The sequence below is a fragment of the Nyctereutes procyonoides genome, unplaced genomic scaffold, assembly GCF_905146905.1.
Source record: "Nyctereutes procyonoides isolate TBG_1078 unplaced genomic scaffold, NYPRO_anot_genome, whole genome shotgun sequence".
Lineage (NCBI taxonomy): Eukaryota > Metazoa > Chordata > Mammalia > Carnivora > Canidae > Nyctereutes > Nyctereutes procyonoides.
This window is the reverse complement of record NW_026575125.1, coordinates 9,741,219-9,760,511: the sequence shown is the minus strand read 5'-3', so window position 1 is coordinate 9,760,511 and position 19,293 is coordinate 9,741,219.

Sequence of the window (19,293 nt, the reverse complement as noted above, 5' to 3'; positions counted from 1 at the left end):
CACTGGATACCTGGAAAAACCCTGTGGTTCTCACTGTGGTGAGAGTCCACCACAATTACCTAGATAGAATCGACTCCTCGATACTTACAGGATTAAACATAGATTCTTCCTAAAATGTGCAAAGTATAAACTCATGGTTATTAGAATAGGTTAAGGACTCTATCATTTTTTACCTGAATACCTGCAACAAAATCATGGTAGCAAGAAGTGTTAAGGACACCATCAACACTTACCTAAGTGTGTGAAGATCAGATGGTCTGTGCTTGTGGTGTAGGCCCACATCACTTATTTCATTATTTGCTAGGCGCCTCCTTCACTACCACTGACAGGCTCACAGTCACAGTCTTACCAGAAATCTGAAAAGCATGCCATGGAAAGTATTCAGTACATATTACTTGGACACCCACGGAATTCCCTTGGTCAGTTGTATCATTTTTGTAACTCATCAAGGTCAATAACTGAAAATAACTGTAGAACTTTGAGGTTAAACTCTCATATGAGACACCTTCCTCTCTTAGAGGGATACCTGCAAAAATTCCATGGTTACTCGCATATCTGTTACCACTGTGGGTATAAAAAACACATTATCTCTAAACAGAAGATAGTTAATGCTCATGCTTCCTAGTATTAATCAGGACAAATCAAGTTCTTAACTGTAAAAATGTCCCCAAACCAGGTTATTAGAAGAGTCTTAGGAACATTATTAATTACCTAGATGTCTGAAAATAACAAAAGTCTCTAATGAGTGTATCATATCTTTATTAGCAAAGACCTTAATAGGATACCTGCAAAAAACATAACACATGTGTTGGGGACACCATCCTTATCTAGATACTGAAGATCAGATAGTCTACACTATGGTAAGACCCAAGTGGGTAAGTTTTCACTTACCTGGTTACTAGCAGTGTTGAATAACGACCATTGCTAGATTCACTGTGATCTCTTGACTGGAACCTGAAAAACAGATGCAATGACTGTGTTTAAGAACACAACTTGTGGGCAACCCGGGTGGCTCAGTGGTTTAGCGCTGCCTTCAGCCCAGGGTGTGATCCTAGAGTCCTGGGATCGAGTCCCACGTTAGGCTTCCTGCATGGAGCCTGCTTCTCCCTCTGCCTGTGTCTGCCTCTCTCTCTCTCTTTCTCTCTCTCTCTCTGTCTCTCATGAATAAATAAAATTAAAAAAAAAAAAGAACACAACTTGTGGGGTGCCTGGGTAGTCCAGTCAGTTGGACATCCAACTCATGATTTCACTCAGGTCATGATCTCAGGATCGTGGGATCAGGCCCTGCAACCGGCTCCATGCTCAGTGTAGAGTCTGCTTAAGATTCTCTCTTGCTCTGCCACTCCACCCCTACTCACTCTCTCACTCACTCTCAAAATAAATAAATCATAAAAAAAAAAAAAAGAACACAAGTTGTTCAGAGTACCTGGATGGTTCAGCCAGTTAAGCATTCGACTCTAGATCTCAGCTCAGGTCTTGATCTCTGAGCCGCATGGCTGCCTACCCTGCCCCAAAAAAGAACACAACTTGTTCTACCAAGACTCCTACAAATAATCTTGGTCACCTTCATTACTGGGGAAGCTTCAACACTACCTCGATCTTGACAGAACTTCAAAGTTGACACTGTTAGAAACACCATCATTTCTTTACCAAGTACCTGTGGAAATCTGGTCAGTAGTGTTTGGTATTGAATAGCAGGATAACTTGAACACCTGTTTATCCGTCAGTCCCTTCTATATATAAACATACATGATATCTAAACTCTAAAATAGTAAAGGCTAATGCTTACTAGCATCAGTTGGGACAATATCATTTCTTACCTGAGTATCTGCCAAAAAAAAAAAAAAGAAATGATAACACAAATGTTAGGGACATCATCCTCATTGACCTCAATATCTGAAGATCATCTGATCTTTAAAGGGTTTAAGGCCCCATATCAGTATTTATTGAGATACTTACAAAGTCTGTTAGTGATGATGATTAGGTTCACTATGATCCCTTGACTGGAACCTGAAAAACACATTGTGACAAATGTTAATCTACGGACACACATCTTCCATATAGACACCTGCAAATAACTACCTTCACTTCTATCATGGCAGGATCCATCAGCCTAAATGGATTTCTGCAATATTCAAGGTCTAGCTATATTTAAAGAACTCATCATCTCCTGACTACACATCTATGAAATACCATGGTTACAACTGTGAGGCGGAATTCCAGGGTAATTACCTAGATAAATGCAAATTATTCAATAGTCACATGATTATACATACATTTTCTGTACCATATGACAGCAGGATAACATGGTTGTTAGCACTGGCAAAACAGTATCATTGCTTGCTTACCTGAATACCTGCTAAGAACTCACATGGTAAAACAGGTCTGGGCAATCCAACATCATTCGGCCAGATATATAAAGATTAGATGGTCTGTTGTGATCTGCATATTGTCACTTGCCTGCATACCAAAGATGTCCCCCAGTTACTGACTTATGATTCATCATGGTATCTTGACAAGAACCTGAAAAACACTTTGTGAAGTATATATTAAGATATAAAACTTTTTTTTTAAACCAGAACATCTGCAAATATCCATGGACACTCTATAGAGCACATCAAGTCTACCTGGATACTTGGATTAATTCAAGGCTAATACCATTGTCAGATAACACCATCACTTCATAATATAAAAATTGTAAAAATCCCATGGTTACTAAGTGGGGGCAGGATACCATGACATTTACCTGGATACACATAATCCCTCAACACTCACAGAATCAGGGGCACCTGGGTGGCTCAGTCGGTTGAGTGTCTGCCTTCAGCTTAGGTCATGATCTCAGGATCCCAGGATTGAGCCCCACGTTGGGCTCTTTCCTCAGTGGAGAGCTGCTTCTCCCTCTGCCTGTTGCTCCCCCTGCTTGTGCTCTCTCTCTCTCTCTCACTGTCAGATAGATAAAATCTTTTAAAAATCACAGAATTAAACATAATTTTCCTCTTAAATATAAAATGTGAAAACTAATGGTTCCAAGAATGGTTTGGAATCTGTCCTTTATTAATTGAATACGTGTAAGAATTATGTTAAGAAGTGTTAGAGATACCCATTACTTACCTATATATATATGAAGATCAGATGATCTGTGCTGTGGTTTAGGCCCACATCATCACTTACCTTGGTAACAGCAATATCCCTGTTAGCTTATCATCAATGAGCTAACTGTGAGGTCTTGACATGAGTCTGAAAACACATTGCGAAAAACATGTTTGGTACATGAATCATTCTACCTTTATACCGATAAATTCCCTCGGTCATCAGGACCCATCAAGGTTACCAGGATACTTACAGAAGTCCAAGGTTAAACCTTAGAAAAAGACATCTTCCACTTTTGGAGAGATGACCGCAAAAGTCCCATGGTCACTAAGGTGTGATCACAGTATGTATCAAAGGATACCATTTATACTGTTAGGATACCTGTAAATAACCTTGTTTACTTCTATCATTATGGGACATATTAACTCTACCTGGGTACTAGTGGTATTCCAAGGTCAACATTTTTAGGAAAGACCATCATTTCCTAATTGTACATCTGCAAACAACATAATTATCTGTATACCTTCAGTCTCTCAACACTTGGCCCATTATTTAGGGGCCCATCAATGACACTTGGATTTCGCAGAATTCCTAGGTCAAATCCTAGTAAAAGACATTGTCCTCTCATGGAGGCATATTTGCAGAAACCTCATGGTCAATGACATAATATTGAACAGTATGAAAAATTAACTGGATACTTGCATATCTATCTACCACTAGGTGAGTTAAATACATGTTATCCCTAAACAAGAATTCAGTAAAATTTCATGCCTACTAGTACTGTCAGGGACAAATTCGTTTTTAACTGCATACATGCCCATAACAATTTTACCACGGAGTCTTGACAACATCATTAATTAGATTCTGGAAATAAAAACATCTTCAATGAGGGGCACCTGGGTAACTCGGTTGAGCAGCTGACTTGATTTCGGCTCAGGTTATGATGTCAGGGTTATGAGATCAAGTCCCATGTCAGGCTCCACTCTCAGTGGGGAGTCTGCTTGAAATTCTTGCTCCTTCTTCCTCTGCCCCTCCCTACTCCTCTAAAATAAATAAAATCTTTTAAAATAAGGACATCTTCAATGAGTAAATATTATATCATCCCATACCTGTACACTAGGCAAGACCTTAATGGGTTACCCACAATAAAACAAAAAAATAAAAAACATGAGGATACAAGTATTAGGGTCACAATCCTAATTTCTTGATTTCAGATTATTAGTTGGTCTGTAAGCATTGCACAATCTATATTATCAATTACCTGGATACCCAGAAAGCTCCATTAATGAACACTTTACATGCCCCATGATCTCTACAATGGAATCAAAAAGTAAAAAACCAAACATGTGGCAAGTGTGTTTAAGGATGCAACTTGTTCTATCAGGATAATGACAAATAATCTTGGTCACTTCCATCATTAGGGAACTATCGGCACTACTTGGTTCTTGGCATAACTCTAAGGTCAACAACATTCTTGTTTGCTTTTTTTTTTTAAGGTTTATTTATTTATTTATTATTTATTTATTTGAGAGAAAGAGAGAGCACACAGAGGGAGAAGGAGAAGCCAGCTGTCCACTGAACAGGGGCTCAACCCCAGAACCCTGAGACCATCCCTGACCTGAGCCGAAGGCAGACACTCAACTGACTGAGCCACCTAGGTGCCCCGGTCAACAACAACATTCTTAAAAGACACCATCATCTCTTGACTGAGCCCCTCTAAAAATCTCATCGTCATTAGCAGAGTATCCTACTTGGATTTATGTAATATCTCTGTTATAACTAAGGTTAAACGCACATTATATCGAAAGTTTTAAACAATGAGGAGTAATGCTTACCAGCATTGGTTGGGACATTATATTTCCTACCTGAATATATGCAAAAAAAAAAAAAATAACACAAATCTTAGGGACTCTATCCTTACTTACCTAGATAACTAAAGATCTGGTCTGTAGTGTGCTTAAGGCCCATAAGGTCACTGGATACCAGCAAGATCCCTATAAACAACGTTGGTGAAGTTCACTATGTTTTCTTGAATGAAATCTGAAAAACATATTGTCACAAATATTTCTGCCTCCACATCTTTTCCCTCTTGGACACCTGTAAATAATGTGTGTGGCTTCCTTCATTGCAGGATCCATCGATTCAACCTGGACACTTGTTCTAAATTCCATCTATACCTTTGTTAGCAACAATATCATTGTCGACTGGGCACTTGCAAAAATCCCATGGTTACTACTATATTGGGGAACACAGCACAAGTGCTTGGATACAGCAATCCTTCAACACTCTGATACACATCTCTAAACAAGAATACGGTAAAATCTCATGCTTATTAGGGACATAGGGACAAGTTGGTTTCTTATCTACATACCTGTCGAAAAATGTTGGCATAAAAGTACTTGACCCTGTTATTAATTAAATATCTGAAAATAAGAAGGTCTCTAATGTGTACATGTCATGTCATCTCTTACCTGTATTCTAGAAAAGTTCTTCCCTGATATCTGAGAAAAAAAAAACAAAACTTGGTAACACAAGTGTTAGAGACACCATCATTGACCTAGATTTGTGAGGATCCGATGGTTTGTAGTGTGGAAGACTCACATCATTACTTACCTGAATATAAGGAAAGTCCCCATTAAAGACCATTATTGGTTACACCATGATCTCTAAACAGGAATTTGAAAAGCACATTATGAAACATGTTAAAGGAGACTTTTTCTATCAGGAGATCTACAAATAATCTTGGTCACTTCTATCATTATAGGACATAAAAACTCTACTGACAGTACTTCAAGGTCAATACCATTGTCAGATAAAACCATTATTTCTTGACTAGACATGTATAAAAAAATCCCATGGTTTGTAATGCGGTAAGGAACACTATGATAATTTCCTAGATATGGTAATGAAACAACAATTAACACCCACAGCGTTAAACATACATTTTCTCAAAAATGTAGACAGAATGCATGATTTCTAACTTCGGTAAAGATTGTATTATTTCTAAGCTCACTACCTGCAAAATAAACAGAATTACAATGGTTAGGTTAAGTCATCACTGACCTTCTCCGCCACCCCTTCATTGTTGCCAATTTTGTTTTGTGCATTTGTGTCAGATGTTTAAAGTTTGGGGGCCCTCTGGTTATATAATTTGCTTTGAGAAATGCAACCAAAACACAATTTTTTATTGTCTAAAGGTGCATTCACATCCAAATTACCTTGGGTAACTTTTGATGTCACATCTGTAGACAAAGCTAATAGTGATTTTTTTTAAAAAAACAGCACCTTGTCTGAACAGTACTTTAAAGAAATGAACATCTTGAAAAAAAATTTGAACCCTTGATTACTTTAACTGCAACATTAAAACGTTTGACTTAAATTATTTGATCATTCCAGTCAGTATACTGTTCTAAATTCTCATTGTGTAGGCTGATTTGTCGGTCAGTCCATAGGTCTTGTTCACTGAGCTTTATAATTTTTGTGCAAGTAAAGGCAAGGGACTGATCACACTGCTGAGTAAAGAGATCACACATGAGTACCCTACTGCACTTCACCAAACAGTATGTGGGGATTTATAATTGCTTGCATTATTTCACAAAATAAATACCCCATGTCAAATACCTGATAAGCATCTAAGTTCTTTCTGCCGAATCTTGTTTAGATAGGGACAGAATAAACAGAGGGTACAGGGCACTTGGGGCTCCCAGCGCCAGTAGCAGCTTCAAGTTCCGGGGTGATCATTGGAAGGGTCCTCCTCCAAGATTCCAAGGAGGCCTCAACGCACCCTGACAAGACAGGAGATAGGTGCTATTATGTTCAACCTGCATTTAAAAACTCGAGGGAGACAGTCTTGCTTCTGAGCTGGAACTTGACACCCTCGATGGCCTAGTAATCCTGTTAACGTGGGGCCCCTCCGGTTATTAAGTGTCAGAGCCTATTAGTCACCGCACTTGTGCATCCGTGTAGTCAGAACTGATGTAGTCAGAACATTTCCTCCTAAACCCACAGAAGAGATCGTTCACCACCTAATCCAGATTGGGTTGGGTGTGTTTATTCATGTGCCTCTGTCGGCCCGCAATCCACAAAATCAGATTTCATTTTCACAACTACCCTGATACCGGGAGCTGTTTGGGCTAAGTGCGACACCTTCCAAAGCTTTTAGCCCACGCCTTGCACACAAGTATCCAAGTAAGCAGCTAATGCTACGTGGTAGTTCTTCTAAGTAGGTCGCAGCCACACTTTAGGCAGAGCTCAAGCCTGAAGCCAGCTCCTGCCTAGTATCCCTCAGCTGCGCAAGGCTACTCCCTTCAGACCCCCATCCATGCCTCCCCTAACCCAACGTGCACGAGTCACTCATCACCACGGAAAAGGCAGTTGGAACATAAAGGAAGGCACAGGAATGTGCCAGGTACTGAGCAACTGATGTCTCCCTAGGGCTCTTCAACCCTGGCTTTAAGGGCTGAAGCGTGAGCCTCACAAACCCTGAAGAAATTCCTACCCTGCACAGCCACGTCACTGGCCTTTAATTTTAAAATGGCGGCAGGGGGTGGGGCTCGATTATGCGCAAGCGTATGCTGTGACGCCACGTCATGACTTCCGGCCCCACACGCAGGCGTGCCTGGTACTCCAAGGCAACCCGCGAGGTCGCTTACACTCTTTAGTGAAGATTGAATGGTTTCTGCTCCAGTGTAACCCAACATCGTTGCTTAGCGGGATACCAGCAATGTCCCCATTCACAACGAGTCTCGTTAGGCTCATCATGATCTCATTGTGGCCTTTTTCCCTAGTACTAGTCCTGTACTAACTGGACGTGTGCCTGTTCCCTTGATCATTTCTACGTATGTTATTCATCAGTGCTACCTGGTTACTTGCAGAGCTGTGAAGCTAAGGCCTAATAAAAGACCCCTTCCTGTCTTGAAAGGTTACCTGCAAAAACCCCATGGTCAATAACACAGTGATGGGCCATATGATAAAGTACCTGGATTCCTGCTTATTTATACGTCACTATGAGTATTAAAAAACAAAACAAAACAAAACCACATCATCTCTGAACAAGAATATGTAGCATTTCATGCTTACTAATATGGTGGGGCAAAGTGACTTCTTCCCTGCATACCTGCCAAAAAACGGGTTATTAGAGTTATGATCACCATCATTAATTACCTAGATACCTGAAATTCAGAAGGTTTCTAATGTGAAAATGTCACATCATTTCTTACCTGTATATTACCAAAGTCTTCACTTGAAAACCTATAAAAACCCAAACCCAAAACAAACCCTTGTTTATAGGGTTATAATGTCATTGGAACCATCATCTCTCACCTAGATACTGGGAAATCTGAAGATCTCTAAAATATCTCTTTCCTACTACCAGCAAAGTCCCCTATTCGCTGCCATTATTAATTTCACGGTCATCCATTTAGTGGAACCTGTAAAACCCATGGTGGCAACGATGGTTAGGAATACAGCTTTTTCAACTTACACCTTGCCACATCTCATGGGAACTACCAGTATTAGAGCACCCGTCAACTTTACCGGCATATTTGCAGAATATCAAGACCAAAACCACCAAGACACCATCATCTGTTGACTGGTATCTATAAAAATCCCATAATCAATAGTGAGATGAAAAACACTGTGATAACTTATTTGGAAACTTGCAAATCCTTGGGTCTTGACCAGGATTCAAAACATATTATCTCTAAACTAGTAAACAGTAAGGGCGAATTCTCAGTAGTATTTGTGGGAACACTGTCATTTCGTACCGGAGTATCTGCAAAAAACAAAACATGGTAACACAAATGTTAGGGATACCATCATCATTTACCTAAATGTCTGAAGATCAGAAGGTCTGTAGTGTAAGACTCAAAATCACTTACTAGATACCAGGAAAGTCCCATTAACAACCATTGTTAGGGGCTCTGTGATCTCTTCACTGAAACCGGGGAAAACACTGTGACAGATTCATTTAAGAACCTATCTTTTGGGACACCTGGGTGGCTCAGCGGTTTAGCGCCTGCCTTTGGCCCAGGACATGATCCTGGAGTCCCGGGATTGAGTCCCACATCAGGCTCCCTGCATGGAGCCTGCTTCTCCCTCTGCCCGTGTCTCTGCCTCTCTCTCTGGGTCTCTCTGTATTTCTCTCACGAATAAATAAATAAAATCTTAAAAAAAAATAGACCACAGAACCTATCTTTTCCTACCAGGACACTGACTAATAACTTTTGTCGCTGCCATCTTTATGGACCCATTAGTGGTACCTGGACACTGGGAGAGCTTCAAGGTTAACACCGTTGTTACAGACACCATCAACCCTTGACTGTGCACCTGTAAATATCTCCTGGTCAATACTGATGAAGAAGATTGTGCTCATTCACCCACATGCCTGTCAATCCCTCATTCATTCCTCAGCTTAAACACTCATGATCTCTACACTAGAAAACTGGTTAAACTAGATCTCATGGTTACTAGTATTTGTCGGCCCAGTATCATTTTTTAACCTGAATACCTGCAAAAAAAAACATGGTACTGACACATATTGGGACACCATCGTCATGTACTAGATTTCTGAAGACCAGATGGTCTGTACTGTGTTTAAGGCCCACATCATCACTTACCTGATTCCATGATCTTCACTAGTATCTCTTGATTAGAACCTGCAAAAACACATGGTGGCAACTATAAGTAGGGGTACAGCTTCTACGCGAGCCTCAAAAAATTCCATGAACCACAAATTCTACCTGGAGTCTTTAGTTCTAAGGTCCACATTACAGTTGGAGAGATCATCATCTCTTGCATGGGAACTGAAAAAACACATGTTGGAAACCCTGCTTAGGGATACATGTTCATCCATTTGGACCCCTGCTGATTCCATCCGTCCATGCATTAGGGCAACGCTAACTCTTCCTGGATACTTGGAGAACTCCAAGATCAACACTGGAGTTTCACATGCCATCATGTATTCACTAGACACCTGCAAAAATCCCATGGTACTAATGTAGTGAGGACTTTGATATATTGCTGGGCTGCCTGCAAATATCTTTGTCACTACTAAGTTTTAAGACAGATCATCTCTGCATTAAAAAAAAAAAAAACAGTAAAATCTGTTGGTTACTCCTTTTGTTAGGGACATTGATTTCTTACCTGAATACCTACAAAAACACATGATGATAGTAAGAGTTTGGGAGAGCATCATGACTTTTCTAGATATTTGGAAATCATGTGGTCTCTAATGTGTTTAAGGCCCATGTCATCTCTTACCTGGATATTAGCAAAGTTCCACATTTACTCCATTTGGTTCACCATCATTTATTTATTGCAACCTGCAAAATCCCATGGTCTGCACCATGGTGAGTGACACCATGATAAGTTATTTGAACAATTTCAAAATACCATGATGTCTATTACCTGGTTAAAGCACACATTATTTCTTGCCTTGTTATCTAGCAAATCCCATGGTTACTATCGTGGTTAATTTCACCTTCACTTCTTTACTGGAACCTACAAAAAAACCACGTTGAGAACCCATAAGTAGAGACGCATCATCTCTTACCAGGACACCTGGAAATCTCACCGTCATTACCATGGTTTAAGTCACCATCATTATTTAATGGGTACTGAAGCAGAATATGCCTCTTTGGCCTAAGAATTATTTTCAACTGATTATTTTGAGCAATTGCAGGCACAGGAAAAGCTCTGGAAGCTCTGCAGAAGTTACGCTTTTGTAAGGGAAATTTATATAAGAAAGGGGGCCTGTCCCAGGAAGAGAGCTATTACCCGAGAAGTCTCTCAGGTGAAAAAGTTATCTGCATGGCAAAGCCAAGTGTTTACCATACATTTCCTCTTCTCATCTTCCTGTGAATTGCCTTCCTCCCCTTGGAAGCCCCAGGCCCCTGTCCCTTTCCTTAGCTCAGGACAGAATATAAGCCTCAAACCCCTGGCTGCCTTCTTGCGTTTCATATCTTTGTGGGGTTCCTATATGTTCGGGGGTGCGTAAGTATCTAAAATTGTTTTTCTCTTGTTAATCGGTCTTTTGTTACGGGGGGGGGGTCCTCAACCAAGAACCTGGCAGAGTAAAGGGAAGATTAGTTTTCCTCCCCTACAATACCCTCAAAGTCCCATATTTATTTGAAGTTTACCATCAGTTCTTGACTCAAATACTTGTAAAATACCTTGGTCACCACAGTGGTTTGTGACACATCAGCTTTACTTGGTTATCTACAGGAGCCTATGGTCTCTGCTAGGTTTAGAAAAAAACCTATCTTCCATGGAGATCTACAAATTATCCAGATCAATGTCATCGTAAGGGACACTACATCTCTAACCTGGGTACCAACTACATTGGTACTACGATTATTAGTTACACATCATTTTTTTTTTTAATTTTTTTTTTTTAAATTTTTATTTATGACAGGCACACAGTGAGAGAGAGAGAGGCAGAGACACAGGCAGAGGGAGAAGCAGGCTCCATGCACCGGGAGCCCGATGTGGGATTCGATCCCGGGTCTCCAGGATCGCGCCCTGGGCCAAAGGCAGGCGCCAAACCGCTGCGCCACCCAGGGATCCCTACACATCATTTTTTACTTGGATACCTTCAAATGTTATGGTCATCGCGTTTTTGGGGACAGCAACAGCTCTTACCTGGATACTTAGAAAATTTCTCGCTCACTCTTGTGGCTAGGAGTGCATCCATCTCTTGACTGCATACCTGCAAAATCCCATCATCCTTTCTCTGCAAAATCCCATCTTCCTTTCTCTTTACTGGACCTCTGAAAAATCCCATGGTTGCTTCTGTGGTTAGACTTCCCATCATACCTGGAATGCCACAAAATGTCGTGTTTGCTATGTAATAAGGAATACCATCAGCTTCTACCTGCAGGCTTGAGAAACCCCAGTTTCGGTACTGTAATTAAGGCCACCATCTGTGAGCCGTATCTACAAAATACCATGGTCCCTCCCATGCTTAGATTGATCATTTCTTTCTTCTAGAACTGTAGTGTTCTATGTTTACCACCTCATTTCCTGCCTGGGTATTTACAAACTCCTACGGACATTATCATGATTAGGTCTCAGTCATTGTTCACTCTAGATTTACAAAATCCCATGGGCACCACCGTGGGTAGGGACATCATTCTCTCTCCCTGAATTCCTTTAAAAACTATGGTCACTACAATGGTGAGAGCCGCCATCATCTCTTACCTAAGGATCTGTCAAATGTTATGGTCACCAAATCTCTTGAATAGTTATTTAAGGCTCTTTATCCTCTGACTTTTGCTTGTCTTATCAGCTTCAGCCCCTGCCTTCCCCTCTCATCCTTTATAATATGAACATTCTAAGTAGTTGAACTTCCCTGAACATTCCTTTCTCTCCTGGTTACAGGCAGTAGAATGCTCAAGCCAGCCCTTATCATCTACTGGGAGTTGATTAACTGGTATTTCTTTGCAACTCGGTGTTCAACGGCCTGGAAATTGGCTATGGCGGAGGTATTTACACCATGGAAATTGGCAAATGCTACACATTAGGGCTTTTCTTTTAGGTATTTCCCAGGAAGTGCTGATGAATAAAGTAATAAATGAACAGGGAGAGGCACTATTGCATAATGACAATTCAATCTTGCTTTCTCGTGAATTGGATGGGACTTTTGTGGATGAAATGTGTCAGTTTGTGCCACAGAGGCCTTAAAATAATTTTTTCCCCCCGGGACGCCTGGGTGGCTCAGTGTTTGAGTGTCTGCCTTTGGCTCAGGGCATGATCCTGGGATCTTGAGATCGAGTCACAGCATCGGGTTCCTGTGAGGAGCCTGCTTCTCCCTCTGCCTATGTCTCTGTCTCTCTCTGTGTGTGTCTCTCATGAATAAATAAATGAAATCCTTAAAAAAGTAATTTTTCCCCAAATATTTAGTTAATGAAAAAAAAATAGAGAAATGCTTTTATTATAAATTACTTAATATAATATTAATGCTGACCAGGGCTTACATAATTTCAGAGTGTACAAAGTTTATAATTCACTGAAAAAAAGAACCCAATAACTAAACATTAATTAGAGCTAGCCTAAAAAATAAATTAAAAAAATATATATTTTTTTGGTCTCACCCATTTACCAGAGCAAATCTTTCCCTTACCATGTAAATTTCTTATTGTGCTTTTGGTGACAATCTAAATTTCTATCAGTAACCATATTTAGATTTCATGAGGTTCTTAGTCACTATTCTTTTGAAAAACAAGTAAAATGTCAAGCGAGAGAAGTACCACCCTACATCTCTGCCTTTTGGGTCCACAGTGTGGGAGCCAATTTTATGGTGATTCTGGGGGGTAGAAAAAAGAAAAGAAAGCTCCACTTGGCTACAGTTCCGATGGCTGTGTCTTTCCTGAACCTCCTTCTCATCCACCTCACCCCTGACATTTTCTAGGTGAAAAAGATCATCTTTGCTAGTACTGATCTTGTTACTGTCACTGGTTGAATTCACATGGAATGATTTCCTGCCTCGCAGGGAATTAGATGTGCATTACGATTATAATGAGCTACCAACTGGGTCTTTAGGTTCAAAAGCCCCAGGGTCAGATTCATGGGGGGCTTTCCCTTTATACTTTGACTTTAGTGGAGAAAATGTATTTACAGTCTTACCCATTAGCAATTTGGTTAGAGTAACTGAAGAGCTTGCATCTCAACAGCTATCTGACCACAGGAGACAGCTGGGCCCTGCTTTCAGCTGACCAGAGGGCAAAGTCTGGCTTTTGGGCTTCCAGCTAAGGCACATCCTGCGTCAGCAAGGTCCCTTGACTTTAGCTGCCTTGCATTCCCCAGGACATGCTGAAAGATGCCTTCTAAAATTAATTCTGAGATAGTAGCTACCCTTGTGGTGAGCATAGTATAGCATAGAGATGTCGAATCACTATGTTGTACACCTGAAACCAATGTAACATCACGTGTCAACTATACTTAAATTTTTTTAATTCTTCAATTTACATATCTCATGTCTTTTTTTTCTTTTTAAGATTTTATTTATTTATTCAGGAGAGACACAGAAAGGCAGAGACACAGGCAGGGGGAGAAGCAGGCTCCTTGCAGGGAGCCCGATGTGGGACTCGATCCCGCATCTCCAGGATCACACCCTGAGCCAAAGGCAGACACTCAACCACTGAGCCACCCAGGCATCCCTCCATGTCTCATGTCCTGACTATTATGTCTGAACATAGTCACAGTACTATGTATTTGTTATGTACATGATCTATAGGATACATATGTTAGTATGGATACTACTAATAATTTTATTTTATGTAATGAGCTTGGAAGTCCTGGGATTGATACTAAAAGTACTACTTTGGCACTTAAGAGTTCTAATACCCATACAATGTGTGGAGGGGAGGTTTGCACCACACCACCAATTCTCAGACACCAGCTGGGTGTGCCACAAATTCAACTGAATTCTGACACTGTCGACCTAAAGATAGTGTCAGATTCTACAGGTTATGGCCTCAGTGCCACAAGACAGCCTGTCTCCTTCAGATTTCAGTTGTAAGCCTCGGCCGTTAGCTGTGCTTCTAGTGGGCCACCTCCATCGGATGGGGGCACCTGGAGCATGGGCGGTGAAATAATTCACCCGAGGCAGAACAAAAGAGAGAAGTTTAATGGATACACCACTCGGGAGCAGCGGGCACGACAGCAGAGGAGAGACTGTCTGTCAGGTGGCAGTGGTGAGGGGCCACAGTTACAGGGTGGAGTGAGGGAGTATAGGAACCTATGGAATTTTTCCTTTGTTGGTAATTGTGCCTGGTTGTAAGTAGCCCATTGGTCAGCGAGGGCCTATGGCTATGTCAAGGTGGGCAGCTTACTGAGCCTGTTTGCATTTAGCCCAGTGCTGGGAATTTTCACCTTACTCAGGTCTCCATTGCTCAAGCCTGCTGCCCCAAAGTGGCCTCTACACTTTTGACAAACCCACTTAGAAATCAGATGTCCCCACAACTCCCTCCTTGGGTTTGGTTAAGTTGCTGGAGCAGCCCATAGAACTGAGAAACGTTTTACTTACTAGATTACTGTTTCATCATAAAAGGATATAACTCAACAGCTAGATGGTAGAGAGGCAGAGGGCAGGGTATGGGGAAAGGGTGAGGGGCTTCCAAGCCCTCTCCGAGTGTGCCATTCTCCCCAAATCTCGGTGAGCTCACCACCCTGGAAGCTCTCCAACAGCCCTCCTCTGGTTATCATGGAGGCTTCATTATGCAGGCCTGATTAATTGAATCACTGACCACTGGTGATTGATTCAACCTCCAGCCCCCTCCTCCTCCTGGAGATCAGGGGGTGGGACTGAAGGTTTCAACCCTTGAAGCAAGGTTGATTTCCCTGGCGACCAGCTCCCACCCTTAGGTACTTTGCAAAACTCACCTCATTAATATAAACCTAATTGTGGTGGAAAGGAGTTGGTTGTGAATAAACACATACACGTTACACCTTTATGGCTCTGCGGGGATTTCAGAACTGAGGACAAGAGACCAAATATTAAAACAAAAGATGCTCCCTTTGCTCTTACCACTCAGGAAATGCCAACCTAGGGTTTTAGGAGCTGTGAGCCATTAACCACGGATGAAAACCAAAAATATATGGAAAATAAATTTTGATCATCTGAGTCACCAAATATAATTTTGATAAATCACAATATTGTGTGATCACAATTTTAAAAGATCAAGAAAAATCACACACACACACACATACAGAAGATTGCCTGCCCCTTCTAATAGCTATGCTATTTATGAATTCTGAGTATTTAACTTCACTGTCTTCTCTCTTTTCTATAAGCAGACACCAAACAATCAGATTTTCTGGGCACAGTGAAAAATGTCAACATCCATATACACAGATTTGTATGTCATTTAACAGGTATTTATAAAAGCCAGCATTGTTGTTGTCACATGAAAAAAACAAACAATTTAGTAACCAGTTTCATGTCCTTTATTCAAGGGAAAACAATCCATGGATTGGGGGAGTACAGTGCCTCACCAGCAGTGAAGCACTCTTGGAGGGGAAGGTTTGGGGCAAGGGAAAGTTTTATGAAGAGTTAGGAGAGCCAATGCAGAAATAGGGCACGACTGGCTAGGAGCCCAAGGATTTTCTTGTAAGGCTAGCAGGTCCTATTTCCTAGGGTAAGGGAAGCTAGCTAAAGCCATCAGAGGATTGTGACCAGTCCATGTTAGGTTTCCCTGACAAGTGTTCCCGTAGGCGCAGGCTGCCTTAGGTTTAGCTTTGTAGCTTGGCCGGGCCACTGGGGCGGCCTCCAGCTTGTGGGTCCTGATTTATAGATTAACTTTCTCATTAGATATAATGGAAAGTCAAAGATTTGTTTATCTCTTGTGTTGGAGGTGGTATTGGTTTTGTTGTTGAAGTCTGCTGTTGGGCGCTATTCAGGCACTTTTGTTCTCTTTTTGGTTTTTGGGTTTTTTTATACAGAGAAATGTTGTTCCACATCAAAGACAAAGGTTAACTATATGAAGGAGTCAGATGATGAAGCCTTTCACAACCATTAACATACTTTATGTGGAGCACCTGGGTGGCTCTGTCGGTTAAGCATCGGACTCTTGATTCAGGCTCTGGTCATGATCTTGGGGTCATGGGATCGAGCTCTGTGTCAGGTACCATGTGGAGTCTGCTTGTCCCTCTCCCTCTGCTCCTCACCCGCCACCCACTGCTTCCTCTCTCTCTCTCTTTCTCTCTCAAATGAATAAATAAATGAAATCTTAAAAAAAAAAACGCTTTATGTGGGGCATCCCTGATTGAAGGTGGGGGGAGGCCAGTGGTATAAGCAGTGAAAGAATTCACCAGAGGCAGAACAAAGGAGATAGAAGTTTATTGATTACACAGCAAGGGGGCAGTGAGCAGGACAGCAGAGGAAAGACACTGTCTGCCAGGAGGTGTCAGTGGTGAGAGGCTATTGTTAAAGGGCACAGTGAGGGAGTTTGGGGGAATTTCTGGAATTTTCCCTTTTTTGGGTAATCTTAGGAACTGTGCCTGGTTGTAAGTAGCCATTGGTCAGCTAGGGCCTATGGTTATTTTGAGGTAGGTCACCTAATGAGCCTGTTTGTATTGAGCTTGGTGGTCACTGTGGGCCCTTTTGCCTTGTTCAGGTTTCCATGGCTCAAGCCTGCTGCCCAAAAGTGGCCTTTATGGGGCACCTGGGTGACTCAATCAGTTAAGCACCTGATTCAATTAGGGCTCAGGTCCTGATCTCAGGGTCCTAAGATGAGCCGCAAGTCAGGCTCCACTCAGCAGGGAGTCTGCTTGAGATTCTCTTTCTCCCTCTTCCTCTGACCCAACCCCCCGCTTGCACATGTGCACTCATGCACACACTGTCTCTCAAATAAATAAATGAATAAATAAATATTTAAAAAAAATAAAAGTGACTTCTACACTTTAGAAAGGATAAACTAACCTACAAAAATATCCATGAATAGTATTGTAGGGAGAGGAAAAGATATGTGAGATCTATATATATATAGCCACGGTGGCTGATGTCTCAGATTATGGCAGGGTTCTTCTACCTCAGTACTATTAATATCTTGGACTAGATAATTTTTTTGTAGATAAATTTTTGTGGTGGGAAACTGTTCTATGCGTCATAAATGTTTAGTAGGATCTTTAGCCTCTACCCACAAGAGACCAGTAGCACCCCCCTCCCCAATCCAATTATGTCAACTAGAAATGTATGCAGACATTACCAAATGGCTCCTTGGAGATGAAATTGCCCCCAGTTGAGAACCAATGAGTTGGAGGAAAAAAAAGAAAAATCAAAAGCATATTTTTAAAATTTAAGTCATCTGACCAATAAAACTACAAATGGAAGTCTAAAAATAGGTCATAACAAAACAGAATTAATTTAGAAAGATATAGTTATGGATTTAGCCACTTGAATAAATGTGTGTTCTCAAATCACAGTGGACTTTTTTTTTTTTTTAAAAGATTTTATTTATTTTGGGATGTCTGGGTGGCTCAGCAGTTGAGCGTCTGCCTTGGGCTGAGGGTGTGATCCCAGGGTCCTGAGGTCGAGTCCTGCATCGGGCTCCCTACCGGGAGCCTGCTTCTCCCTCTGCCTATGTCTCTGCCTCTCTCTCTATCTCTTTCTCTCTCTGTATGTCTCTCCCCTGTAGGGAGACATACAACACACTTGTAAATAATATATGTGTTAAAGAATTATCAAGAGAAATTAAAAAAATTTTTTTTAAGATTTCTTTATTTTAGAGAAAGAGTGTGTGCATGAGTGGGAGGGAGTGGCAGAGGGAGAAGCAGACTCCCCACAGAGAAGGGAGCCAGACTCAAAGCTCTCCATCCCAGGACCCCAAGATCATGACCTGACCCCAAACCAAGAATCTGATGCACAACTGACTGAGCCACTCAGGTACCCCAAAATTTTAAAATATTTTGAACTAAATGAAAATACAACTTATCAAAATATGGAAGATGCAGCAAAAGCAGTACTTAGAAATTTATAGCATTGAATGCACATATTAGGAAAGAAAGATCTAAAATCCACTTTAGGGAACTCAAGAAAGAAGAGCACTATAAACCTAAAGCAAGCACAAGAAAAGAAATAGTAAACATTGCAGCAGAAATGAATGAACTTGAACACAGGAAACCAATTCAAAATTACCCGCAAAACCAGAAATTGTTTCTTTGAAGAAACCAATAAAATTGATAACCCCCCAACCAGGCTAATTGAGACAAAAAGAGAGAAGAAACAAATTAGTAATAAAAGAAATGAAAGAGGGCCATCATCACTGATCCCATGGACATTAAAAAAAGATAATGAAGGAATATTATGAGCAATGCTATGCCCACAAGTTTGATAACTTAGGTAAAATGGACAGATTCCTTGAAAGACACAATCTACCAAAATTTACACAAGAAGAAATAGGTAATTGGATTGCCAAATACTGGAAGCAACCAACCAAGATATCTTTCAAAAGGTGAATGGATAAATAAAATTTAGCATATCCATATAATGGAATATTACTTGCTGACTACAAAATGAGCTGTCAAGTCATGAAAAGACATGTAGGAGCCTTAAATGCATATTGCTAAGTGAAAAGACCCAGTCTGGGTGCCTGGGTGGCTCAGGGTTGTGTCTACCTTTGGCTCAGGTCATGAGCCCAGGGCCTGAGATGGAGCCCCGCATCAGGCTCCCTGCTCAGCAAGGAGACTGATTCTCCCTCTCCTGCT